This window comes from Ovis canadensis, chromosome 4 (genome assembly GCF_042477335.2).
Source record: "Ovis canadensis isolate MfBH-ARS-UI-01 breed Bighorn chromosome 4, ARS-UI_OviCan_v2, whole genome shotgun sequence".
Classification (NCBI taxonomy): domain Eukaryota; kingdom Metazoa; phylum Chordata; class Mammalia; order Artiodactyla; family Bovidae; genus Ovis; species Ovis canadensis.
In genome coordinates, this window is record NC_091248.1 from 10207451 (window position 1) to 10233958 (window position 26508).

The following is a 26508-nucleotide window of genomic DNA, read 5'->3' on the forward strand; positions in this document are numbered from 1 at the left end:
GAAGCCTCAGCGGAAATGGGCCTCATCTCGCCTGGAGGGCAAAACCTCCTGGATTTTCTCGAGTTGCGGCAGGTGCTCTTGACTTACGACGGGGACCTCAGGGACCCGCTCTGGTGGCCTCAGGAAAGGCCAGTCCCCATGCGAGTTCCTCGGGGGCCTCTCGGGATTCCTCTCCCGTCGATGCCGGGGCCTAAGACCTTGTGTGCAGTTGGGGCCGGAACCTGAGGATTCCTCTCCAGTGCTGACATGGATCTTGGGCTACTTCTGGAGTCTCACCAGGGGAGTCAGTCCTCGTCTCGAATGCGGGCATGCACTTGCGCTTTCCTCCAGAGCGGTAGCAGCAGTGTCACGCAGTCCGCCGCGTGGATCAAAGGATCTATGGTTTTCCCTCGAGTCTTTCCCTCGAGGCTTTCCCACGAGGCTTTCCCACAGGGCTGTCCCACGTGCACACGTGGTGGGAGTCGATCCTCGGCTTGAACGTCAAGGCAGTGCAGGGAAAACAGGTTCCTCTGGAATGGACTGACACATCTGGGGGACTCTTGGAATGGTGGCACGACCCTGGAGTTCCTCTCGCCTTTCCTGTGGAGAGCGCCTCCTCTTGAGATGCGACGGGAACGACGGGAATTCTTTCCCTACGAAACAGGGAAAGGATCCCTCATCTCGAGCTAGGAGGCGGAAACGGGGCTCCCCTGGATGTGTGCGGGACACCACGTGCTTCCTCTCGAGTGGAGACGGGTATGTCGGGGAACTTCTTGAGTTGCAGCAAGGGTGTGAAGGACCCTTTGGAAGTTCCAGTGGTTAGATGTGATTGGCCTCGAGAAGCCTCAGCGGAAATGGGCCTCATCTCGCCTGGAGGGCAAAACCTCCTGAATTTTCTCGAGTTGCGGCAGGTGCTCTCGACTTACGACGGGGACCTCAGGGACCCGCTCTGGTGGCCTCAGGAAAGGCCAGTCCCCATGCGAGTTCCTCGGGAGCGTCTCGGGATTCCTCTCCCGTCAATGCCGGGGCCTAAGACCTTGTGTGGAGTCGGGGCCGGAACCTGAGGATTCCTCTCCAGTGCTGACATGGATCTTGGGGTACTTCTGGAGTCTCCCCAGGGGAGTCAGTCCTCGTCTCGAATGCGGGCATGCACTTGCGCTTTCCTCCAGAGCGGTAGCAGCAGTGTCACGCAGTCCGTCGCGTGGATCAAAGGATCTATGGTTTTCCCTCGAGTCTTTCCCACGAGGCTTTCCCACGAGGCTTTCCCACAGGGCTGTCCCACGTGCACACGTGGTGGTAGTCGATCCTCGGCTTGAACGTCAAGGCAGTGCAGGGAAAACAGGTTCCTCTGGAATGGACTGACACATCTGAGGGACTCTTGGAATGGTGGCACGACCCTGGAGTTCCTCTCGCCTTTCCTGTGGAGAGCGCCTCCTCTTGAGATGCGACGGGAACGCCGGGAATTCTTTCCCTACGAAACAGGGAAAGGATCCCTCATCTCGAGCTAGGAGGCGGAAACGGGGCTCCCCTGGATGTGTGCGGGACCCCACGTGCTTCCTCTCGAGTGGAGACGGGTATGTCGGGGAACTTCTTGAGTTGCAGCAATGGTGTGAAGGACCCTTTGGAAATTTCAGTGGTTAGATGTGATTGGCCTCGAGAAGCCTCAGCGGAAATGGGCCTCATCTCTCCTGGAGGGCAAAACCGCCTGGATTTTCTCGAGTTGCGGCAGGTGCTCTCGACTTACGACGGGGACCTCAGGGACCCACTCTGGTGGCCTCAGGAAAGGCCAGTCCCCATGCGAGTTGCTCGGGGGCCTCTCGGGATTCCTCTCCCGTCGATGCCGGGTCCTAAGACCTTGTGTGGAGTCGGGGCCGGAACCTGAGGATTCCTCTCCAGTGCTGACATGGATCTTGGGGTACTTCTGGAGTCTCCCCAGGGGAGTCAGTCCTCGTCTCGAATGCGGGCATGCACTTGCGCTTTCCTCCAGAGCGGTAGCAGCAGTGTCACGCAGTCCTCCACGTGGATCAAAGGATCTATGGTTTTCCCTCGAGTCTTTCCCACGAGGCTTTCCCACGAGGCTTTCCCACAGGGCTGTCCCACGTGCACACGTGGTGGGAGTCGATCCTCGGCTTGAACGTCAAGGCAGTGCAGGGAAAACAGGTTCCTCTGGAATGGACTGACACATCTGGGGGACTCTTGAAATGATGGCACGACCCTGGAGTTCCTCTCGCCTTTCCTGTGGAGAGCGCCTCCTCTTGAGATGCGACGGGAACGCCGGGAATTCTTTCCCTACGAAACAGGGAAAGGATCCCTCATCTCGAGCTAGGAGGCGGAAACGGGGCTCCCCTGGATGTGTGCGGGACCCCACGTGCTTCCTCTCGAGTGGAGACGGGTATGTCGGGGAACTTCTTGAGTTGCAGCAATGGTGTGAAGGACCCTTTGGAAGTTTCAGTGGTTAGATGTGATTGGCCTCGAGAAGCCTCAGCGGAAATGGGCCTCATCTCGCCTGGAGGGCAAAACCTCCTGGATTTTCTCGAGTTGCGGCAGGTGCTCTCGACTTACGACGGGGACCTCAGGGACCCGCTCTGGTGGCCTCAGGAAAGGCCAGTCCCCATGCGAGTTCCTCGGGGGCCTCTCGGGATTCCTCTCCCGTCGATGCCGGGGCCTAAGTCCTTGTGTGGAGTCGGGGCCGGAACCTGAGGATTCCTCTCCAGTGCTGACATGGATCTTGGGGTAATTCTGGAGTCTCCCCAGGGGAGTCAGTCCTCGTCTCGAATGCGGGCATGCACTTGCGCTTTCCTCCAGAGTGGTAGCAGCAGTGTCACGCAGTCCGCCGCGTGGATCAAAGGATCTATGGTTTTCCCTCGAGTCTTTCCCACGAGGCTTTCCCACGAGGCTTTCCCACAGGGCTGTCCCACGTGCACATGTGGTGGGAGTCGATCCTCGGCTTGAACGTCAAGGCAGTGCAGGGAAAACAGGTTCCTCTGGAATGGACTGACACATCTGGGGGACTCTTGGAATGGTGGCATGACCCTGGAGTTCCTCTCGCCTTTCCTGTGGAGAGCGCCTCCTCTTGAGATGCGACGGGAACGCCGGGAATTCTTTCCCTACGAAACAGGGAAAGGATCCCTCATCTCGAGCTAGGAGGCGGAAACGGGGCTCCCCTGGATGTGTGCGGGACACCACGTGCTTCCTCTCGAGTGCAGACGGGTATGTCGGGGAACTTCTTGAGTTGCAGCAAGGGTGTGAAGGACCCTTTGGAAGTTCCAGTGGTTAGATATGATTGGCCTCGAGAAGCCTCAGCGGAAATGGGCCTCATCTCGCCTGGAGGGCAAAACCTCCTGGATTTTGTAGAGTTGCGACAGGTGCTCTCGACTTACGACGGCGACCTCAGGGACCCGCTCTGGTGGCCTCAGGACAGGCCAGTCCCCATGCGAGTTCCTCGGGGGCCTCTCGGGATACCTCTCCCATCGATGCCGGGGCCTAAGACCTTGTGTGGAGTCGGGGCCGGAACCTGAGGATTCCTCTCCAGTGCTGACATGGATCTTGGGGTACTTCTGGAGTCTCCCCAGGGGAGTCAGTCCTCGTCTCGAATGCGGGCATGCACTTGCGCTTTCCTCCAGAGCGGTAGCAGCAGTGTCACGCAGTCCGCCGCGTGGATCAAAGGATCTATGGTTTTCCCTCGAGTCTTTCCCACGAGGCTTTCCCACGAGGATTTCCCACAGGGCTGTCCCACGTGCACACGTGGTGGGAGTCGATCCTCGGCTTGAACGTCAAGGCAGTGCAGGGAAAACAGGTTCCTCTGGAATGGACTGACACATCTGGGGGACTCTTGGAATGGTGGCACTACCCTGGAGTTCCTCTCGCCTTTCCTGTGGAGAGCGCCTCCTCTTGAGATGCGACGGGAACGCCGGGAATTCTTTCCCTACGAAACAGGGAAAGGATCCCTCATCTCGAGCTAGGAGGCGGAAACGGGGCTCCCCTGGATGTGTGCGGGACACCACGTGCTTCCTCTCGAGTGCAGACGGGTATGTCGGGGAACTTCTTGAGTTGCAGCAATGGTGTGAAGGACCCTTTGGAAGTTCCAGTGGTTAGATGTGATTGGCCTCGAGAAGCCTCAGCGGAAATGGGCCTCATCTCTCCTGGAGGGCAAAACCTCCTGGATTTTCTCGAGTTGCGGCAGGTGCTCTCGATTTACGACCGGGACCTCAGGGACCCGCTCTGGTGGCCTCAGGAAAGGCCAGTCCCCATGCGAGTTCCTCGGGGGCCTCTCGGGATTCCTCTCCCGTCGATGCCGGGGCCTAAGTCCTTGTGTGGAGTCGGGGCCGGAACCTGAGGATTCCTCTCCAGTGCTGACATGGATCTTGGGGTAATTCTGTAGTCTCCCCAGGGGAGTCAGTCCTCGTCTCGAATGCGGGCATGCACTTGCGCTTTCCTCCAGAGTGGTAGCAGCAGTGTCACGCAGTCCGCCGCGTGGATCAAAGGATCTATGGTTTTCCCTCGAGTCTTTCCCACGAGGCTTTCCCACGAGGCTTTCCCACAGGGCTGTCCCACGTGCACACGTGGTGGGAGTCGATCCTCGGCTTGAACGTCAAGGCAGTGCAGGGAAAACAGGTTCCTCTGGAATGGACTGACACATCTGGGGGACTCTTGGAATGGTGGCATGACCCTGGAGTTCCTCTCGCCTTTCCTGTGGAGAGCGCCTCCTCTTGAGATGCGACGGGAACGCCGGGAATTCTTTCCCTACGAAACAGGGAAAGGATCCCTCATCTCGAGCTAGGAGGCGGAAACGGGGCTCCCCTGGATGTGTGCGGGACACCACGTGCTTCCTCTCGAGTGCAGACGGGTATGTCGGGGAACTTCTTGAGTTGCAGCAAGGGTGTGAAGGACCCTTTGGAAGTTCCAGTGGTTAGATATGATTGGCCTCGAGAAGCCTCAGCGGAAATGGGCCTCATCTCGCCTGGAGGGCAAAACCTCCTGGATTTTGTAGAGTTGCGGCAGGTGCTCTCGACTTACGACGGGGACCTCAGGGACCTGCTCTGGTGGCCTCAGGACAGGCCCGTCCCCATGCGAGTTCCTCGGGGGCCTCTCGGGATACCTCTCCCATCGATGCCGGGGCCTAAGACCTTGTGTGGAGTCGGGGCCGGAACCTGAGGATTCCTCTCCAGTGCTGACATGGATCTTGGGGTACTTCTGGAGTCTCCCCAGGGGAGTCAGTCCTCGTCTCGAATGCGGGCATGCACTTGCGCTTTCCTCCAGAGCGGTAGCAGCAGTGTCACGCAGTCCGCCGCGTGGATCAAAGGATCTATGGTTTTCCCTCGAGTCTTTCCCACGAGGCTTTCCCACGAGGCTTTCCCACAGGGCTGTCCCACGTGCACACGTGGTGGGAGTCGATCCTCGGCTTGAACGTCAAGGCAGTGCAGGGAAAACAGGTTCCTCTGGAATGGACTGACACATCTGGGGGACTCTTGGAATGATGGCACGACCCTGGAGTTCCTCTCGCCTTTCCTGTGGAGAGCGCCTCCTCTTGAGGTGCGACGGGAACGCCGGGAATTCTTTCCCTACGAAACAGGGAAAGGATCCCTCATCTCGAGCTAGGAGGCGGAAACGGGGCTCCCCTGGATGTGTGCGGGACCCCACGTGCTTCCTCTCGAGTGGAGACGGGTATGTCGGGGAACTTCTTGAGTTGCAGCAATGGTGTGAAGGACCCTTTGGAAATTTCAGTGGTTAGATGTGATTGGCCTCGAGAAGCCTCAGCGGAAATGGGCCTCATCTCGCCTGGAGGGCAAAACCTCCTGGATTTTCTCGAGTTGCGGCAGGTGCTCTCGACTTACGACGGGGACCTCAGGGACCCGCTCTGGTGGCCTCAGGAAAGGCCAGTCCCCATGCGAGTTGCTCGGGGGCCTCTCGGGATTCCTCTCCCGTCGATGCCGGGTCCTAAGACCTTGTGTGGAGTCGGGGCCGGAACCTGAGGATTCCTCTCCAGTGCTGACATGGATCTTGGGGTACTTCTGGAGTCTCCCCAGGGGAGTCAGTCCTCGTCTCGAATGCGGGCATGCACTTGCGCTTTCCTCCAGAGCGGTAGCAGCAGTGTCACGCAGTCCGCCACGTGGATCAAAGGATCTATGGTTTTCCCTCGAGTCTTTCCCACGAGGCTTTCCCACGAGGCTTTCCCACAGGGCTGTCCCACGTGCACACGTGGTGGGAGTCGATCCTCGGCTTGAACGTCAAGGCAGTGCAGGGAAAACAGGTTCCTCTGGAATGGACTGACACATCTGGGGGACTCTTGAAATGATGGCACGACCCTGGAGTTCCTCTCGCCTTTCCTGTGGAGAGCGCCTCCTCTTGAGATGCGACGGGAACGCCGGGAATTCTTTCCATACGAAACAGGGAAAGGATCCCTCATCTCGAGCTAGGAGGCGGAAACGGGGCTCCCCTGGATGTGTGCGGGACCCCACGTGCTTCCTCTCGAGTGGAGACGGGTATGTCGGGGAACTTCTTGAGTTGCAGCAATGGTGTGAAGGACCCTTTGGAAGTTTCAGTGGTTAGATGTGATTGGCCTCGAGAAGCCTCAGCGGAAATGGGCCTCATCTCGCCTGGAGGGCAAAACCTCCTGGATTTTCTCGAGTTGCGGCAGGTGCTCTTGACTTACGACGGGGACCTCAGGGACCCGCTCCTGTGGCCTCAGGAAAGGCCAGTCCCCATGCGAGTTCCTCGGGGGCCTCTCGGGATTCCTCTCCCGTCGATGCCGGGGCCTAAGTCCTTGTGTGGAGTCGGGGCCGGAACCTGAGGATTCCTCTCCAGTGCTGACATGGATCTTGGGGTAATTCTGTAGTCTCCCCAGGGGAGTCAGTCCTCGTCTCGAATGCGGGCATGCACTTGCGCTTTCCTCCAGAGTGGTAGCAGCAGTGTCACGCAGTCCGCCGCGTGGATCAAAGGATCTATGGTTTTCCCTCGAGTCTTTCCCACGAGGCTTTCCCACGAGGCTTTCACACAGGGCTGTCCCACGTGCACACGTGGTGGGAGTCGATCCTCGGCTTGAACGTCAAGGCAGTGCAGGGAAAACAGGTTCCTCTGGAATGGACTGACACATCTGGGGGACTCTTGGAATGGTGGCATGACCCTGGAGTTCCTCTCGCCTTTCCTGTGGAGAGCGCCTCCTCTTGAGATGCGACGGGAACGCCGGGAATTCTTTCCTAACGAAACAGGGAAAGGATCCCTCATCTCGAGCTAGGAGGCGGAAACGGGGCTCCCCTGGATGTGTGCGGGACACCACGTGCTTCCTCTCGAGTGCAGACGGGTATGTCGGGGAACTTCTTGAGTTGCAGCAAGGGTGTGAAGGACCCTTTGGAAGTTCCAGTGGTTAGATATGATTGGCCTCGAGAAGCCTCAGCGGAAATGGGCCTCATCTCGCCTGGAGGGCAAAACCTCCTGGATTTTGTAGAGTTGCGGCAGGTGCTCTCGACTTACGACGGGGACCTCAGGGACCTGCTCTGGTGGCCTCAGGACAGGCCCGTCCCCATGCGAGTTCCTCGGGGGCCTCTCGGGATACCTCTCCCATCGATGCCGGGGCCTAAGACCTTGTGTGGAGTCGGGGCCGGAACCTGAGGATTCCTCTCCAGTGCTGACATGGATCTTGGGGTACTTCTGGAGTCTCCCCAGGGGAGTCAGTCCTCGTCTCGAATGCGGGCATGCACTTGCGCTTTCCTCCAGAGCGGTAGCAGCAGTGTCACGCAGTCCGCCGCGTGGATCAAAGGATCTATGGTTTTCCCTCGAGTCTTTCCCACGAGGCTTTCCCACGAGGCTTTCCCACAGGGCTGTCCCACGTGCACACGTGGTGGGAGTCGATCCTCGGCTTGAACGTCAAGGCAGTGCAGGGAAAACAGGTTCCTCTGGAATGGACTGACACATCTGGGGGACTCTTGGAATGGTGGCACGACCCTGGAGTTCCTCTCGCCTTTCCTGTGGAGAGCGCCTCCTCTTGAGATGCGACGGGAACGCCGGGAATTCTTTCCCTACGAAACAGGGAAAGGATCCCTCATCTCGAGCTAGGAGGCGGAAACGGGGCTCCCCTGGATGTTTGCGGGACACCACGTGCTTCCTCTCGAGTGCAGACGGGTATGTCGGGGAACTTCTTGAGTTGCAGCAAGGGTGTGAAGCACCCTTTGGAAGTTCCAGTGGTTAGATATGATTGGCCTCGAGAAGCCTCAGCGGAAATGGGCCTCATCTCGCCTGGAGGGCAAAACCTCCTGGATTTTCTCGAGTTGCGGCAGGTGCTCTCGACTTACGACGGGGACCTCAGGGACCCGCTCTGGTGGCCTCAGGACAGGCCAGTCCCCATGCGAGTTCCTCGGGGGCCTCTCGGGATTCCTCTCCCGTCGATGCCGGGGCCTAAGACCTTGTGTGGAGTCGGGGCCGGAACCTGAGGATTCCTCTCCAGTGCTGACATGGATCTTGGGGTACTTCTGGAGTCTCCCCAGGGGAGTCAGTCCTCGTCTCGAATGCGGGCATGCACTTGCGCTTTCCTCCAGAGCGGTAGCAGCAGTGTCACGCAGTCCGCCGCGTGGATCAAAGGATCTATGGTTTTCCCTCGAGTCTTTCCCACGAGGCTTTCCCACGAGGCTTTCCCACAGGGCTGTCCCACGTGCACACGTGGTGGGAGTCGATCCTCGGCTTGAACGTCAAGGCAGTGCAGGGAAAACAGGTTCCTCTGGAATGGACTGACACATCTGGGGGACTCTTGGAATGGTGTCTCGACCCTGGAGTTCCTCTCGCCTTTGCTGTGGAGAGCGCCTCCTCTTGAGATGCGACGGGAACGCCGGGAATTCTTTCCCTACGAAACAGGAAAAGGATCCCTCATCTCGAGCTAGGATGCGGAAACGGGGCTCCCCTGGATGTGTGCGGGACACCACGTGCTTCCTCCCGAGTGCAGACGGGTATGTCGGGGAACTTCTTGAGTTGCAACAAGGGTGTGAAGGACCCTTTGGAAGTTCCAGTGGTTAGATGTGATTGGCCTCGAGAAGCCTCAGCGGAAATGGGCCTCATCTCGCCTGGAGGGCAAAACCTCCTGGATTTTCTCGAGTTGCGGCAGGTGCTCTCGACTTACGACGGGGACCTCAGGGACCCGCTCTGGTGGCCTCAGGAAAGGCCAGTCCCCATGCGAGTTCCTCGGGGGCCTCTCGGGATTCCTCTCCCGGCGATGCCGGGGCCTAAGACCTTGTGTGGAGTCGGGGCCGGAACCTGAGGATTCCTCTCCAGTGCTGACATGGATCTTGGGGTACTTCAGGAGTCTCCCCAGGGGAGTCAGTCCTCGTCTCGAATGCGGGCATGCACTTGCGCTTTCCTCCAGAGCGGTAGCAGCAGTGTCACGCAATCCGCCGCGTGGATCAAAGGATCTATGGTTTTCCCTCGAGTCTTTCCCACGAGGTTTCCCACGAGGCTTTCCCACAGGGCTGTCCCACGTGCACACGTGGTGGGAGTCGATCCTCGGCTTGAACGTCAAGGCAGTGCAGGGAAAATAGGTTCCTCTGGAATGGACTGACACTTCTGGGGGACTCTTGGAATGGTGGCACGACCGTGGAGTTCCTCTCGCCTTTCCTGTGGAGAGCGCCTCCTCTTGAGATGCGACGGGAACGCCGGGAATTCTTTCCCTACGAAACAGGGAAAGGATCCCTCATCTCGAGCTAGGAGGCGGAAACGGGGCTCCCCTGGATGTGTGCGGGACCCACGTGCTTCCTCTCGAGTGGAGTCGGGTATGTCGGGGAACTTCTTGAGTTGCAGCAATGGTGTAAAGGACCCTTTGGAAGTTCAAGTGGTTAGATGTGATTGGCCTCGGGAAGCCTCAGCGGAAATGGGCCTCTTCTCGCCTGGAGGGCAAAACCTCCTGGATTTTCTCGAGTTGCGGCAGGTGCTCTCGACTTACGACGGGGACCTCAGGGAACCGCTCTGGTGGCCTCAGGAAAGGCCAGTCTCCATGCGAGTTCCACGGGGGCGTCTCGGGAATCCTCTCCCGTCGATGCCGGGGCCTAAGACCTTGTGTGGAGTCGGGGCCGGAACCTGAGGATTCCTCTCCAGTGCTGACATGGATCTTGGGGTACTTCTGGAGTCTCCCCAGGGGAGTCAGTCCTCGTCTCGAATGCGAGCATGCACTTGCGCTTTCCTCCAGAGCGGTAGCAGCAGTGTCACGCAGTCCGCCGCGTGGATCAAAGGATCTATGGTTTTCCCTCGAGTCTTTCCCACGAGACTTTCCCACGAGGCTTTCCCACAGGGCTGTCCCACGTGCACACGTGGTGGGAGTCGATCCTCGGCTTGAACGTCAAGGCAGTGCAGGAAAAACAGGTTCCTCTGGAATGGACTGACACATCTGGGGGACTCTTGGAATGGTGGCACGACCCTGGAGTTCCTCTCACCTTTCCTGTGGAGAGCGCGTCCTCTTGAGATGCGACGGGAACGCCGGGAATTCTTTCCCTACGAAACAGGGAAAGGATCCCTCATCTCGAGCTAGGAGGCGGAAACGGGGCTCCCCTGGATGTGTGCGGGACCCACGTGCTTCCTCTCGAGTGGAGAAAGGGTATGTCGGGGAACTTCTTGTGTTGCAGCAATGGTGTAAAGGACCCTTTGGAAGTTCCAGTCGTTAGATGTGATTGGCCTCGAGAAGCCTCAGCGGAAATGGGCCTCATCTCGCCTGGAGGGCAAAACCTCCTGGATTTTCTCGAGTTGCGGCAGGTGCTCTCGACTTACGACGGGGACCTCAGGGAACCGCTCTGGTGGCCTCAGGAAAGGCCAGACCCCATGCGAGTTCCACGGGGGCGTCTCGGGAATCCTCTCCCGTCGATGCCGGGGCCTAAGACCTTGTGTGGAGTCGGGGCCGGAACCTGAGGATTCCTCTCCAGTGCTGACATGGATCTTGGGGTACTTCTGGAGTCTCCCCAGGGTAGTCAGTCCTCGTCTCGAATGCGGGCATGCACTTGCGCCTTCCTCCAGAGCGGTAGCAGCAGTGTCACGCAGTCCGCCGCGTGGATCAAAGGATCTATGGTTTTCCCTCGAGTCTTTCCCACGAGGCTTTCCCACGAGGCTTTCCCACAGGGCTGTCCCACGTGCACACGTGATGGGAGTCGATCCTCGGCTTGAACGTCAAGGCAGTGCAGGGAAAACAGGTTCCTCTGGAATGGACTGACACATCTGGGGGACTTTTGGAATGGTGGCACGACCCTGGAGTTCCTCTCGCCTTTCCTGTGGAGAGCGCCTCCTCTTGAGATGCGACGGGAACGCCGGGAAATCTTTCCCTACGAAACAGGGAAAGGATCCCTCATCTCGAGCTAGGAGGAGGAAACGGGGCTCCCCTGGATGTGTGCGGGACACCACGTGCTTCCTCTCGAGTGCAGACGGGTATGTCGGGGAACTTCTTGAGTTGCAGCAAGGTAGTGAAGGACCCTTTGGAAGTTCCAGTGGTTAGATGTGATTGGCCTCGAGAAGCCTCAGCGGAAATGGGCCTCATCTCGCCTGGAGGGCAAAACCTCCTGGATTTTCTCAAGTTGCGGCAGGTGCTCTCGACTTACGACGGGGACCTCAGGGACCCGCTCTGGTGGCCTCAGGAAAGGCCAGTCTCCATGCGTGTTCCTCGGGGGCCTCTCGGGATTCCTCTCCCGTCGATTCCGGGGCCTAAGACCTTGTGTGGCGTGGGGGCCGGAAACTGAGGATTCCTCTCCAGTGCTGACATGGATCTTGGGGTACTTCTGGAGTCTCCCCAGGGGAGTCAGTCCTCGTCTCGAATGTGGGCATGCCCTTGCGCTTTCCTCCAGAGCGGTAGCAGCAGTGTCACGCAGTCCGCCGCGTGAATCAAAGGATCTATGGTTTTCCCTCGAGTCTTTCCCACGAGGCTTTCCCACGAGGCTTTCCCACAGGGCTGTCCCACGTGCACACGTGGTGGGAGTCGATCCTCGGCTTGAACGTCAAGGCAGTGCAGGGAAAACAGGTTCCTCTGGAATGGACTGACACATCTGGGGGACTCTTGGAATTGTGGCATGACCCTGGAGTTCCTCTCGCCTTTCCTGTGGAGAGCGCCTCCTCTTGAGATGCGACGGGAACGCCGGGAATTCTTTCCCTACGAAACAGGGAAAGGATCCCTCATCTCGAGCTAGGAGGCGGAAACGGGGCTCCCCTGGATGTGTGCGGGACACCACGTGCTTCCTCTCCAGTGCAGACGGGTATGTCGGGGAACTTTTTGAGTTGCAGCAAGGGTGTGAAGGACCCTTTGAAAGTTCCAGTGGTTAGATGTGATTGGCCTCGAGAAGCCTCAGCGGAAATGGGCCTCATCTCGCCTGGAGGGCAAAACCTCCTGGATTTTCTCGAGTTGCGGCAGGTGCTCTCGACTTACGACGGGGACCTCAGGGACCCGCTCTGGTGGCCTCAGGAAAGGCCAGTCCCCATGCGAGTTCCACGGGGGCGTCTCGGGAATCCTCTCCCGTCGATGCCGGGGCCTAAGACCTTGTGTGGAGTCGGGGCCGGAACCTGAGGATTCCTCTCCAGTGCTGACATGGATCTTGGGGTACTTCTGGAGTCTCCCCAGGGGAGTCAGTCCTCGTCTCGAATGCGAGCATGCACTTGCGCTTTCCTCCAGAGCGGTAGCAGCAGTGTCACGCAGTCCGCCGCGTGGATCAAAGGATCTATGGTTTTCCCTCGAGTCTTTCCCACGAGGCTTTCCCACGAGGCTTTCCCACAGGGCTGTCCCCCGTGCACACGTGGTGGGAGTCGATCCTCGGCTTGAACGTCAAGGCAGTGCAGGGAAAACAGGTTCCTCTCGAATGGACTGACACATCTGGGGGACTTTTGGAATGGTGGCACGACCCTGGAGTTCCTCTCGCCTTTCCTGTGGAGAGCGCCTCCTCTTGAGATGCGACGGGAACGCCGGGAAATCTTTCCCTACGAAACAGGGAAAGGATCCCTCATCTCGAGCTAGGAGGAGGAAAAGGGGCTCCCCTGGATGTGTGCGGGACACCACGTGCTTCCTCTCGAGTGCAGACGGGTATGTCGGGGAACTTCTTGAGTTGCAGCAAGGGTGTGAAGCACCCTTTGGAAGTTCCAGTGGTTAGATATGATTGGCCTCGAGAAGCCTCAGCGGAAATGGGCCTCATCTCGCCTGGAGGGCAAAACCTCCTGGATTTTCTCGAGTTGCGGCAGGTGCTCTCGACTTACGACGGGGACCTCAGGGACCCGCTCTGGTGGCCTCAGGACAGGCCAGTCCCCATGCGAGTTCCTCGGGGGCCTCTCGGGATTCCTCTCCCGTCGATGCCGGGGCCTAAGACCTTGTGTGGAGTCGGGGCCGGAACCTGAGGATTCCTCTCCAGTGCTGACATGGATCTTGGGGTACTTCTGGAGTCTCCCCAGGGGAGTCAGTCCTCGTCTCGAATGCGGGCATGCACTTGCGCTTTCCTCCAGAGCGGTAGCAGCAGTGTCACGCAGTCCGCCGCGTGGATCAAAGGATCTATGGTTTTCCCTCGAGTCTTTCCCACGAGGCTTTCCCACGAGGCTTTCCCACAGGGCTGTCCCACGTGCACACGTGGTGGGAGTCGATCCTCGGCTTGAACGTCAAGGCAGTGCAGGGAAAACAGGTTCCTCTGGAATGGACTGACACATCTGGGGGACTCTTGGAATGGTGTCTCGACCCTGGAGTTCCTCTCGCCTTTGCTGTGGAGAGCGCCTCCTCTTGAGATGCGACGGGAACGCCGGGAATTCTTTCCCTACGAAACAGGAAAAGGATCCCTCATCTCGAGCTAGGATGCGGAAACGGGGCTCCCCTGGATGTGTGCGGGACACCACGTGCTTCCTCCCGAGTGCAGACGGGTATGTCGGGGAACTTCTTGAGTTGCAACAAGGGTGTGAAGGACCCTTTGGAAGTTCCAGTGGTTAGATGTGATTGGCCTCGAGAAGCCTCAGCGGAAATGGGCCTCATCTCGCCTGGAGGGCAAAACCTCCTGGATTTTCTCGAGTTGCGGCAGGTGCTCTCGACTTACGACGGTTACCTCAGGGACCCGCTCTGGTGGCCTCAGGAAAGGCCAGTCCCCATGCGAGTTCCTCGGGGGCCTCTCGGGATTCCTCTCCCGGCGATGCCGGGGCCTAAGACCTTGTGTGGAGTCGGGGCCGGAACCTGAGGATTCCTCTCCAGTGCTGACATGGATCTTGGGGTACTTCAGGAGTCTCCCCAGGGGAGTCAGTCCTCGTCTCGAATGCGGGCATGCACTTGCGCTTTCCTCCAGAGCGGTAGCAGCAGTGTCACGCAATCCGCCGCGTGGATCAAAGGATCTATGGTTTTCCCTCGAGTCTTCCCACGAGGTTTCCCACGAGGCTTTCCCACAGGGCTGTCCCACGTGCACACGTGGTGGGAGTCGATCCTCGGCTTGAACGTCAAGGCAGTGCAGGGAAAACAGGTTCCTCTGGAATGGACTGACACATCTGGGGGACTCTTGGAATGGTGGCACGACCGTGGAGTTCCTCTCGCCTTTCCTGTGGAGAGCGCCTCCTCTTGAGATGCGACGGGAACGCCGGGAATTCTTTCCCTACGAAACAGGGAAAGGATCCCTCATCTCGAGCTAGGAGGCGGAAACGGGGCTCCCCTGGATGTGTGCGGGACCCACGTGCTTCCTCTCGAGTGGAGTCGGGTATGTCGGGGAACTTCTTGAGTTGCAGCAATGGTGTAAAGGACCCTTTGGAAGTTCAAGTGGTTAGATGTGATTGGCCTCGGGAAGCCTCAGCGGAAATGGGCCTCTTCTCGCCTGGAGGGCAAAACCTCCTGGATTTTCTCGAGTTGCGGCAGGTGCTCTCGACTTACGACGGGGACCTCAGGGAACCGCTCTGGTGGCCTCAGGAAAGGCCAGTCTCCATGCGAGTTCCACGGGGGCGTCTCGGGAATCCTCTCCCGTCGATGCCGGGGCCTAAGACCTTGTGTGGAGTCGGGGCCGGAACCTGAGGATTCCTCTCCAGTGCTGACATGGATCTTGGGGTACTTCTGGAGTCTCCCCAGGGGAGTCAGTCCTCGTCTCGAATGCGGGCATGCACTTGCGCCTTCCTCCAGAGCGGTAGCAGCAGTGTCACGCAGTCCGCCGCGTGGATCAAAGGATCTATGGTTTTCCCTCGAGTCTTTCCCACGAGGCTTTCCCACGAGGCTTTCCCACAGGGCTGTCCCACGTGCACACGTGATGGGAGTCGATCCTCGGCTTGAACGTCAAGGCAGTGCAGGGAAAACAGGTTCCTCTGGAATGGACTGACACATCTGGGGGACTTTTGGAATGGTGGCACGACCCTGGAGTTCCTCTCGCCTTTCCTGTGGAGAGCGCCTCCTCTTGAGATGCGACGGGAACGCCGGGAAATCTTTCCCTACGAAACAGGGAAAGGATCCCTCATCTCGAGCTAGGAGGAGGAAACGGGGCTCCCCTGGATGTGTGCGGGACACCACGTGCTTCCTCTCGAGTGCAGACGGGTATGTCGGGGAACTTCTTGAGTTGCAGCAAGGTAGTGAAGGACCCTTTGGAAGTTCCAGTGGTTAGATGTGATTGGCCTCGAGAAGCCTCAGCGGAAATGGGCCTCATCTCGCCTGGAGGGCAAAACCTCCTGGATTTTCTCAAGTTGCGGCAGGTGCTCTCGACTTACGACGGGGACCTCAGGGACCCGCTCTGGTGGCCTCAGGAAAGGCCAGTCTCCATGCGTGTTCCTCGGGGGCCTCTCGGGATTCCTCTCCCGTCGATTCCGGGGCCTAAGACCTTGTGTGGCGTGGGGGCCGGAAACTGAGGATTCCTCTCCACTGCTGACATTGATCTTGGGGTACTTCTGGAGTCTCCCCAGGGGAGTCAGTCCTCGTTTCGAATGCGGGCATGCACTTGCGCTTTCCTCCAGTGCGGTAGCAGCAGTGTCACGCAGTCCGCCGCGTGGATCAAAGGATCTATGGTTTTCCATCGAGTCTTTCCCACGAGGCTTTCCCACGAGGCTTTCCCACAGGGCTGTCCCACATGCACACGTGGTGGGAGTGGATCCTCGGCTTGAACGTCAAGGCAGTGCAGGGAAAACAGGTTCCTCTGGAATGGACTGACACATCTGGGGGACTCTTGGAATGGTGGCACGACCCTGGAGTTCCTCTCGCCTTTCCTGTGGAGAGCGCCTCCTCTTGAGATGCGACGGGAACGCCGGGAATTCTTTCCCTACGAAACAGGGAAAGGATCCCTCATCTCGAGCTAGGAGGCGGAAACGGGGCTCCCCTGGATGTGTGCAGGACCCCACGTGCTTCCTCTCGAGTGGAGACGGTTATGTCGGGGACCTTCTTGAGTTGCAGCAAGGGTTTGAAGGACCCTTTGGAAGTTCCAGTGGTTAGATGTGATTGGCCTCGAGAAGCCTCAGCGGAAATGGGCCTCATCTCGCCTGGAGGGGAAAACCTCCTGGATTTTCTCGAATTGCGGCAGGTGCTCTCGACTCACGACGGGGACCTCAGGGACCCGCTCTGGTGGCCTCAGGAAAGGCCAGTCCCCATGCGAGTTCCTCGGGGGCCTCTCGGGATTCCTGTCCCGTCGATGCCGGGTTCTAAGACCTTGTGTGGAGTCGGGGCCGGAACCTGAGGATTCCTCTCCAGTGCTGACATGGATCTTGGGGTACTTCTGGAGTCTCCCCAGGGGAGTCAGTCCTCGTCTCGAATGTGGGCATGCCCTTGCGCTTTCCTCCAGAGCGGTAGCAGCAGTGTCACGCAGTCCGCCGCGTGAATCAAAGGATCTATGGTTTTCCCTCGAGTCTTTCCCACGAGGCTTTCCCACGAGGCTTTCCCACAGGGCTGTCCCACGTGCACACGTGGTGGGAGTCGATCCTCGGCTTGAACGTCAAGGCAGTGCAGGGAAAACAGGTTCCTCTGGAATGGACTGACACATCTGGGGGACTCTTGGAATGGTGGCATGACCCTGGAGTTCCTCTCGCCTTTCCTGTGGAGAGCGCCTCCTCTTGAGATGCGACGGGAACGCCGGGAATTCTTTCCCTACGAAACAGGGAAAGGATCCCTCATCTCGAGCTAGGAGGCGGAAACGGGGCTCCCCTGGATGTGTGCGGGACACCACGTGCTTCCTCTCCAGTGCAGACGGGTATGTCGGGGAACTTTTTGAGTTGCAGCAAGGGTGTGAAGGACCCTTTGAAAGTTCCAGTGGTTAGATGTGATTGGCCTCGAGAAGCCTAAGCGGAAATGGGCCTCATCTCGCCTGGAGGGCAAAACCTCCTGGATTTTCTCGAGTTGCGGCAGGTGCTCTCGACTTACGACGGGGACCTCAGGGACCCGCTCTGGTGGCCTCAGGAAAGGCCAGTCCCCATGCGAGTTCCACGGGGGCGTCTCGGGAATCCTCTCCCGTCGATGCCGGGGCCTAAGACCTTGTGTGGAGTCGGGGCCGGAACCTGAGGATTCCTCTCCAGTGCTGACATGGATCTTGGGGTACTTCTGGAGTCTCCCCAGGGGAGTCAGTCCTCGTCTCGAATGCGAGCATGCACTTGCGCTTTCCTCCAGAGCGGTAGCAGCAGTGTCACGCAGTCCGCCGCGTGGATCAAAGGATCTATGGTTTTCCCTCGAGTCTTTCCCACGAGGCTTTCCCACGAGGCTTTCCCACAGGGCTGTCCCCCGTGCACACGTGGTGGGAGTCGATCCTCGGCTTGAACGTCAAGGCAGTGCAGGGAAAACAGGTTCCTCTCGAATGGACTGACACATCTGGGGGACTTTTGGAATGGTGGCACGACCCTGGAGTTCCTCTCGCCTTTCCTGTGGAGAGCGCCTCCTCTTGAGATGCGACGGGAACGCCGGGAAATCTTTCCCTACGAAACAGGGAAAGGATCCCTCATCTCGAGCTAGGAGGAGGAAAAGGGGCTCCCCTGGATGTGTGCGGGACACCACGTGCTTCCTCTCGAGTGCAGACGGGTATGTCGGGGAACTTCTTGAGTTGCAGCAAGGTAGTGAAGGACCCTTTGGAAGTTCCAGTGGTTAGATGTGATTGGCCTCGAGAAGCCTCAGCGGAAATGGGCCTCATCTCGCCTGGAGGGCAAAACCTCCTGGATTTTCTCAAGTTGCGGCAGGTGCTCTCGACTTACGACGGGGACCACAGGGACCCGCTCTGGTGGCCTCAGGAAAGGCCAGTCTCCATGCGTGTTCCTCGGGGGCCTCTCAGGATTCCTCTCCCGTCGATTCCGGGGCCTAAGACCTTGTGTGGAGTGGGGGCCGGAAACTGAGGATTCCTCTCCACTGCTGACATTGATCTTGGGGTACTTCTGGAGTCTCCCCAGGGGAGTCAGTCCTCGTTTCGAATGCGGGCATGCACTTGCGCTTTCCTCCAGTGCGGTAGCAGCAGTGTCACGCAGTCCGCCGCGTGGAGCAAAGGATCTATGTTTTTCCCTCGAGTCTTTCCCACGAGGCTTTCCCACGAGGCTTTCCCACAGGGCTGTCCCACATGCACACGTGGTGGGAGTCGATCCTCGGCTTGAACGTCAAGGCAGTGCAGGGAAAACAGTTTCCTCTGGAATGGACTGACACATCTGGGGGACTCTTGGAATGGTGGCACGACCCTGGAGTTTCTCTCACCTTTCCTGTGGAGAGCGCCTCCTCTTGAGATGCGACGGGGACGCCGGGAATTCTTTCCCTACGAAACAGGGAAAGGATCCCTCATCTCGAGCTAGGAGGCGGAAACGGGGCTCCCCTGGATGTGTGCAGGACCCCACGTGCTTCCTCTCGAGTGGAGACGGTTATGTCGGGGACCTTCTTGAGTTGCAGCAAGGGTGTGAAGGACCCTTTGGAAGTTCCAGTGGTTAGATGTGATTGGCCTCGAGAAGCCTCAGCGGAAATGGGCCTCATCTCGCCTGGAGGGCAAAACCTCCTGGATTTTCTCGAGTTGCGGCAGGTGCTCTCGACTTACGACGGGGACCTCAGGGACCCGCTCTGGTGGCCTCAGGAAAGGCCAGTCCCCATGCGAGTTCCTCGGGGGCGTCTCGGGATTCCTCTCCCGTCGATGCCGGGGCCTAAGACCTTGTGTGGAGTTGGGGCCGGAACCTGAGGATTCCTCTCCAGTGCTGACATGGATCTTGGGGTACTTCTGGAGTCTCCCCAGGGGAGTCAGTCCTCGTCTCGAATGCGGGCATGCACTTGCGCTTTCCTCCAGAGCGGTAGCAGCAGTGTCACGCAATCCGCCGCGTGGATCAAAGGATCTATGGTTTTCCCTCGAGTCTTTCCCACGAGGTTTCCCACGAGGCTTTCCCACAGGGCTGTCCCACGTGCACACGTGGTGGGAGTCGATCCTCGGCTTGAACGTCAAGGCAGTGCAGGGAAAACAGGTTCCTCTGAAATGGACTGACACATCTGGGGGACTCTTGGAATGGTGGCACGACCGTGGAGTTCCTCTCGCCTTTCCTGTGGAGAGCGCCTCCTCTTGAGATGCGACGGGAACGCCGGGAATTCTTTCCCTTCGAAACAGGGAAAGGATCCCTCATCTCGAGCTAGGAGGCGGAAACGGGGCTCCCCTGGATGTGTGCGGGACCCACGTGCTTCCTCTCGAGTGGAGTCGGGTATGTCGGGGAACTTCTTGAGTTGCAGCAATGGTGTAAAGGACCCTTTGGAAGTTCAAGTGGTTAGATGTGATTGGCCTCGGGAAGCCTCAGCGGAAATGGGCCTCTTCTCGCCTGGATGGCAAAACCTCCTGGATTTTCTCGAGTTGCGGCAGGTGCTCTCGACTTACGACGGGGACCTCAGGGAACCGCTCTGGTGGCCTCAGGAAAGGCCAGTCTCCATGCGAGTTCCACGGGGGCGTCTCGGGAATCCTCTCCCGTCGATGCCGGGGCCTAAGACCTTGTGTGGAGTCGGGGCCGGAACCTGAGGATTCCTCTCCAGTGCTGACATGGATCTTGGGGTACTTCTGGAGTCTCCCCAGGGGAGTCAGTCCTCGTCTCGAATGCGAGCATGCACTTGCGCTTTCCTCCAGAGCGGTAGCAGCAGTGTCACGCAGTCCGCCGCGTGGATCAAAGGATCTATGGTTTTCCCTCGAGTCTTTCCCACGAGACTTTCCCACGAGGCTTTCCCACAGGGCTGTCCCACGTGCACACGTGGTGGGAGTCGATCCTCGGCTTGAACGTCAAGGCAGTGCAGGAAAAACAGGTTCCTCTGGAATGGAATGACACATCTGGGGGACTCTTGGAATGGTGGCACGACCTTGGAGTTCCTCTCGCCTTTCCTGTGGAGAGCGCCTCCTCTTGAGATGCGACGGGAACGCCGGGAATTCTTTCCCTATGAAACAGGGAAAGGATCCCTCATCTCGAGCTAGGAGGCGGAAACGGGGCTCCCCTGGATGTGTGCGGGACCCACGTGCTTCCTCTCGAGTGGAGACGGGTATGTCGGGGAACTTCTTGTGTTGCAGCAATGGTGTAAAGGACCCTTTGGAAGTTCCAGTCGTTAGATGTGATTGGCCTCGAGAAGCCTCAGCGGAAATGGGCCTCATCTCGCCTGGAGGGCAAAACCTCCTGGATTTTCTCGAGTTGCGGCAGGTGCTCTCGACTTACGACGGGGACCTCAGGGAACCGCTCTGGTGGCCTCAGGAAAGGCCAGACCCCATGCGAGTTCCACGGGGGCGTCTCGGGAATCCTCTCCCGTCGATGCCGGGGCCTAAGACCTTGTGTGGAGTCGGGGCCGGAACCTGAGGATTCCTCTCCAGTGCTGACATGGATCTTGGGGTACTTCTGGAGTCTCCCCAGGGTAGTCAGTCCTCGTCTCGAATGCGGGCATGCACTTGCGCCTTCCTCCAGAGCGGTAGCAGCAGTGTCACGCAGTCCGCCGCGTGGATCAAAGGATCTATGGTTTTCCCTCGAGTCTTTCCCACGAGGCTTTCCCACGAGGCTTTCCCACAGGGCTGTCCCACGTGCACACGTGATGGGAGTCGATCCTCGACTTGAACGTCAAGGCAGTGCAGGGAAAACAGGTTCCTCTGGAATGGACTGACACATCTGGGGGACTTTTGGAATGGTGGCACGACCCTGGAGTTCCTCTCGCCTTTCCTGTGGAGAGCGCCTCCTCTTGAGATGCGACGGGAACGCCGGGAAATCTTTCCCTACGAAACAGGGAAAGGATCCCTCATCTCGAGCTAGGAGGAGGAAACGGGGCTCCCCTGGATGTGTGCGGGACACCACGTGCTTCCTCTCGAGTGCAGACGGGTATGTCGGGGAACTTCTTGAGTTGCAGCAAGGTAGTGAAGGACCCTTTGGAAGTTCCAGTGGTTAGATGTGATTGGCCTCGAGAAGCCTCAGCGGAAATGGGCCTCATCTCGCCTGGAGGGCAAAACCTCCTGGATTTTCTCAAGTTGCGGCAGGTGCTCTCGACTTACGACGGGGACCTCAGGGACCCGCTCTGGTGGCCTCAGGAAAGGCCAGTCTCCATGCGTGTTCCTCGGGGGCCTCTCGGGATTCCTCTCCCGTCGATTCCGGGGCCTAAGACCTTGTGTGGCGTGGAGGCCGGAAACTGAGGATTCCTCTCCACTGCTGACATTGATCTTGGGGTACTTCTGGAGTCTCCCCAGGGGAGTCAGTCCTCGTTTCGAATGCGGGCATGCACTTGCGCTTTCCTCCAGTGCGGTAGCAGCAGTGTCACGCAGTCCGCCGCGTGGAGCAAAGGATCTATGGTTTTCCCTCGAGTCTTTCCCACGAGGCTTTCCCACGAGGCTTTCCCACAGGGCTGTCCCACATGCACACGTGGTGGGAGTCGATCCTCGGCTTGAACGTCAAGGCAGTGCAGGGAAAACAGGTTCCTCTGGAATGGACTGACACATCTGGGGGACTCTTGGAATGGTGGCACGACCCTGGAGTTCCTCTCGCCTTTCCTGTGGAGAGCGCCTCCTCTTGAGATGCGACGGGAACGCCGGGAATTCTTTCCCTACGAAACAGGGAAAGGATCCCTCATCTCGAGCTAGGAGGCGGAAACGGGGCTCCCCTGGATGTGTGCAGGACCCCACGTGCTTCCTCTCGAGTGGAGACGGTTATGTCGGGGACCTTCTTGAGTTGCAGCAAGGGTTTGAAGGACCCTTTGGAAGTTCCAGTGGTTAGATGTGATTGGCCTCGAGAAGCCTCAGCGGAAATGGGCCTCATCTCGCCTGGAGGGCAAAACCTCCTGGATTTTCTCGAATTGCGGCAGGTGCTCTCGACTCACGACGGGGACCTCAGGGACCCGCTCTGGTGGCCTCAGGAAAGGCCAGTCCCCATGCGAGTTCCTCGGGGGCCTCTCGGGATTCCTGTCCCGTCGATGCCGGGTTCTAAGACCTTGTGTGGAGTCGGGGCCGGAACCTGAGGATTCCTCTCCAGTGCTGACATGGATCTTGGGGTACTTCTGGAGTCTCCCCAGGGGAGTCAGTCCTCGTCTCGAATGTGGGCATGCCCTTGCGCTTTCCTCCAGAGCGGTAGCAGCAGTGTCACGCAGTCCGCCGCGTGAATCAAAGGATCTATGGTTTTCCCTCGAGTCTTTCCCACGAGGCTTTCCCACGAGGCTTTCCCACAGGGCTGTCCCACGTGCACACGTGGTGGGAGTCGATCCTCGGCTTGAACGTCAAGGCAGTGCAGGGAAAACAGGTTCCTCTGGAATGGACTGACACATCTGGGGGACTCTTGGAATGGTGGCATGACCCTGGAGTTCCTCTCGCCTTTCCTGTGGAGAGCGCCTCCTCTTGAGATGCGACGGGAACGCCGGGAATTCTTTCCCTACGAAACAGGGAAAGGATCCCTCATCTCGAGCTAGGAGGCGGAAACGGGGCTCCCCTGGATGTGTGCGGGACACCACGTGCTTCCTCTCCAGTGCAGACGGGTATGTCGGGGAACTTTTTGAGTTGCAGCAAGGGTGTGAAGGACCCTTTGGAAGTTCCAGTGGTTAGATGTGATTGGCCTCGAGAAGCCTCAGCGGAAATGGGCCTCATCTCGCCTGGAGGGCAAAACCTCCTGGATTTTCTCGAGTTGCGGCAGGTGCTCTCGACTTACGACGGGGACCTCAGGGACCCGCTCTGGTGGCCTCAGGAAAGGCCAGTCCCCATGCGAGTTCCACGGGGGCGTCTCGGGAATCCTCTCCCGTCGATGCCGGGGCCTAAGACCTTGTGTGGAGTCGGGGCCGGAACCTGAGGATTCCTCTCCAGTGCTGACATGGATCTTGGGGTACTTCTGGAGTCTCCCCAGGGTAGTCAGTCCTCGTCTCGAATGCGAGCATGCACTTGCGCTTTCCTCCAGAGCGGTAGCAGCAGTGTCACGCAGTCCGCCGCGTGGATCAAAGGATCTATGGTTTTCCCTCGAGTCTTTCCCACGAGGCTTTCCCACGAGGCTTTCCCACAGGGCTGTCCCCCGTGCACACGTGGTGGGAGTCGATCCTCGGCTTGAACGTCAAGGCAGTGCAGGGAAAACAGGTTCCTCTGGAATGGACTGACACATCTGGGGGACTCTTGGAATGGTGGCACGACCGTGGAGTTCCTCTCGCCTTTCCTGTGGAGAGCGCCTCCTCTTGAGATGCGACGGGAACGCCGGGAATTCTTTCCCTACGAAGCAGGGAAAGGATCCCTCATCTCGAGCTAGGAGGCGGAAACGGGGCTCCCCTGGATGTGTGCGGGACCCACGTGCTTCCTCTCGAGTGGAGACGGGTATGTCGGGGAACTTCTTGTGTTGCAGCAATGGTGTAAAGGACCCTTTGGAAGTTCCAGTCGTTAGATGTGATTGGCCTCGAGAAGCCTCAGCGGAAATGGGCCTCATCTCGCCTGGAGGGCAAAACCTCCTGGATTTTCTCGAGTTGCGGCAGGTGCTCTCGACTTACGACGGGGACCTCAGGGAACCGCTCTGGTGGCCTCAGGAAAGGCCAGACCCCATGCGAGTTCCACGGGGGCGTCTCGGGAATCCTCTCCCTTCGATGCCGGGGCCTAAGACCTTGTGTGGCGTGGGGGCCGGAAACTGAGGATTCCTCTCCACTGCTGACATTGATCTTGGGGTACTTCTGGAGTCTCCCCAGGGGAGTCAGTCCTCGTTTCGAATGCGGGCATGCACTTGCGCTTTCCTCCAGTGCGGTAGCAGCAGTGTCACGCAGTCCGCCGCGTGGAGCAAAGGATCTATGGTTTTCCCTCGAGTCTTTCCCACGAGGCTTTCCCACGAGGCTTTCCCACAGGGGTGTCCCACATGCACACGTGGTGGGAGTCGATCCTCGGCTTGAACGTCAAGGCAGTGCAGGGAAAACAGGTTCCTCTGGAATGGACTGACACATCTGGGGGACTCTTGGAATGGTGGCAAGACCCTGGAGTTCCTCTCGCCTTTCCTGTGGAGAGCGCCTCCTCTTGAGATGCGATGGGAACGCCGGGAATTCTTTCCCTACGAAACAGGGAAAGGATCCCTCATCTCGAGCTAGGAGGCGGAAACGGGGCTCCCCTGGATGTGTGCAGGACCCCACGTGCTTCCTCTCGAGTGGAGACGGTTATGTCGGGGACCTTCTTGAGTTGCAGCAAGGGTTTGAAGGACCCTTTGAAGTTCCAGTGGTTAGATGTGATTGGCCTCGAGAAGCCTCAGCGGAAATGGGCCTCATCTCGCCTGGAGGGCAAAACCTCCTGGATTTTCTCGAATTGCGGCAGGTGCTCTCGACTCACGACGGGGACCTCAGGGACCCGCTCTGGTGGCCTCAGGAAAGGCCAGACCTCATGCGAGTTCCACGGGGGCGTCTCGGGAATCCTCTCCCGTCGATGCCGGGGCCTAAGACCTTGTGTGGAGTCGGGGCCGGAACCTGAGGATTCCTCTCCAGTGCTGACATGGATCTTGGGGTACTTCTGGAGTCTCCCCAGGGTAGTCAGTCCTCGTCTCGAATGCGGGCATGCACTTGCGCCTTCCTCCAGAGCGGTAGCAGCAGTGTCACGCAGTCCGCCGCGTGGATCAAAGGATCTATGGTTTTCCCTCGAGTCTTTCCCACGAGGCTTTCCCACGAGGCTTTCCCACAGGGCTGTCCCACGTGCACACGTGGTGGGAGTCGATCCTCGGCTTGAACGTCAAGGCAGTGCAGGGAAAACAGGTTCCTCTGGAATGGACTGACACATCTGGGGGACTCTTGGAATGGTGTCTCGACCCTGGAGTTCCTATCGCCTTTCCTGTGGAGTGCGCCTCCTCTTGAGATGCGACGGGAACGCCGGGAATTCTTTCCCTACGAAACAGGGAAAGGATCCCTCATCTCGAGCTAGGAGGCGGAAACGGGGCTCCCCTGGATGTGTGCGGGACCCCACGTGCTTCCTCTCGAGTGGAGACGGGTATGTCGGGGAACTTCTTGAGTTGCAGCAATGGTGTGAAGGACCCTTTGGAAGTTCCAGTGGTTAGATATGATTGGCCTCGAGAAGCCTCAGCGGAAATGGGCCTCATCTCGCCTGGAGGGCAAAACCTCCTGGATTTTCTCGAGTTGCGGCAGGTGCTCTCGACTTACGACGGGGACCTCAGGGACCCGCTCTGGTGGTCTCAGGAAAGGCCAGTCCCCATGCGAGTTCCACGGGGGCCTCTCGGCATTCCTCTCCCGTCGATGCCGGGGCCTAAGACCTTGTGTGGAGTCGGGGCCGGAACCTGAGGATTCCTCTCCAGTGCTGACATGGATCTTGGGGTACTTCTAGAGTCTCCCCAGGGGAGTCAGTCCTCGTCTCGAATGCGGGCATGCACTTGTGCATTCCTCCAGAGTGGTAGCAGTAGTGTCACGCATTCCGCCGCGTGGATCAAAGGATCTATGGTTTTCCCTCGAGTCTTTCCCACGAGGCTTTCCCACGAGGCTTTCCCACAGGGCTGTCCCACGTGCACACGTGGTGGGAGTCGATCCTCGGCTTGAAAGTCAAGGCAGTGCAGGGAAAACAGGTTCCTCTGGAATGGACTGACACATCTGGGGGACTCTTGGAATGGTGTCTCGACCCCGGAGTTCCTCTCGCCTTTCCTGTGGAGAGCGCCTCCTCTTGAGATGCGACGGGAACGCCGGGAATTCTTTCCCTACGAAGCAGGGAAAGGATCCCTCATCTCGAGCTAGGAGGCGGAAACGGGGCTCCCCTGGATGTGTGCGGGACCCCACGTGCTTCCTCTCGAGTGGAGACGGGTATGTCGGGGAACTTCTTGAGTTGCAGCAAGGGTGTGAAGGACCCTTTGGAAGTTCCAGTGGTTAGATGTGATTGGCCTCGAGAAGCCTCAGCGGAAATGGGCCTCATCTCGCCTGGAGGGCAAAACCTCCTGGATTTTCTCGAGTTGCGGCAGGTGCTCTCAACTTACGACGGGGACCTCAGGGACCCGCTCTGGTGGCCTCAGGAAAGGCCAGTCCCCATGCGAGTTCCTCGGGGGCCTCTCGGGATTCCTCTCCCGTCGATGCCGGGGCCTAAGACCTTGTGTGGAGTCGGGGCCGGAACGTGAGGATTCCTCTCCAGTGCTGACATGGATCTTGGGGTACTTCTGGAGTCTCCCCAGGGGAGTCAGTCCTCGTCTCGAATGCGGGCATGCACTTGCGCTTTCCTCCAGAGCGGTAGGAGC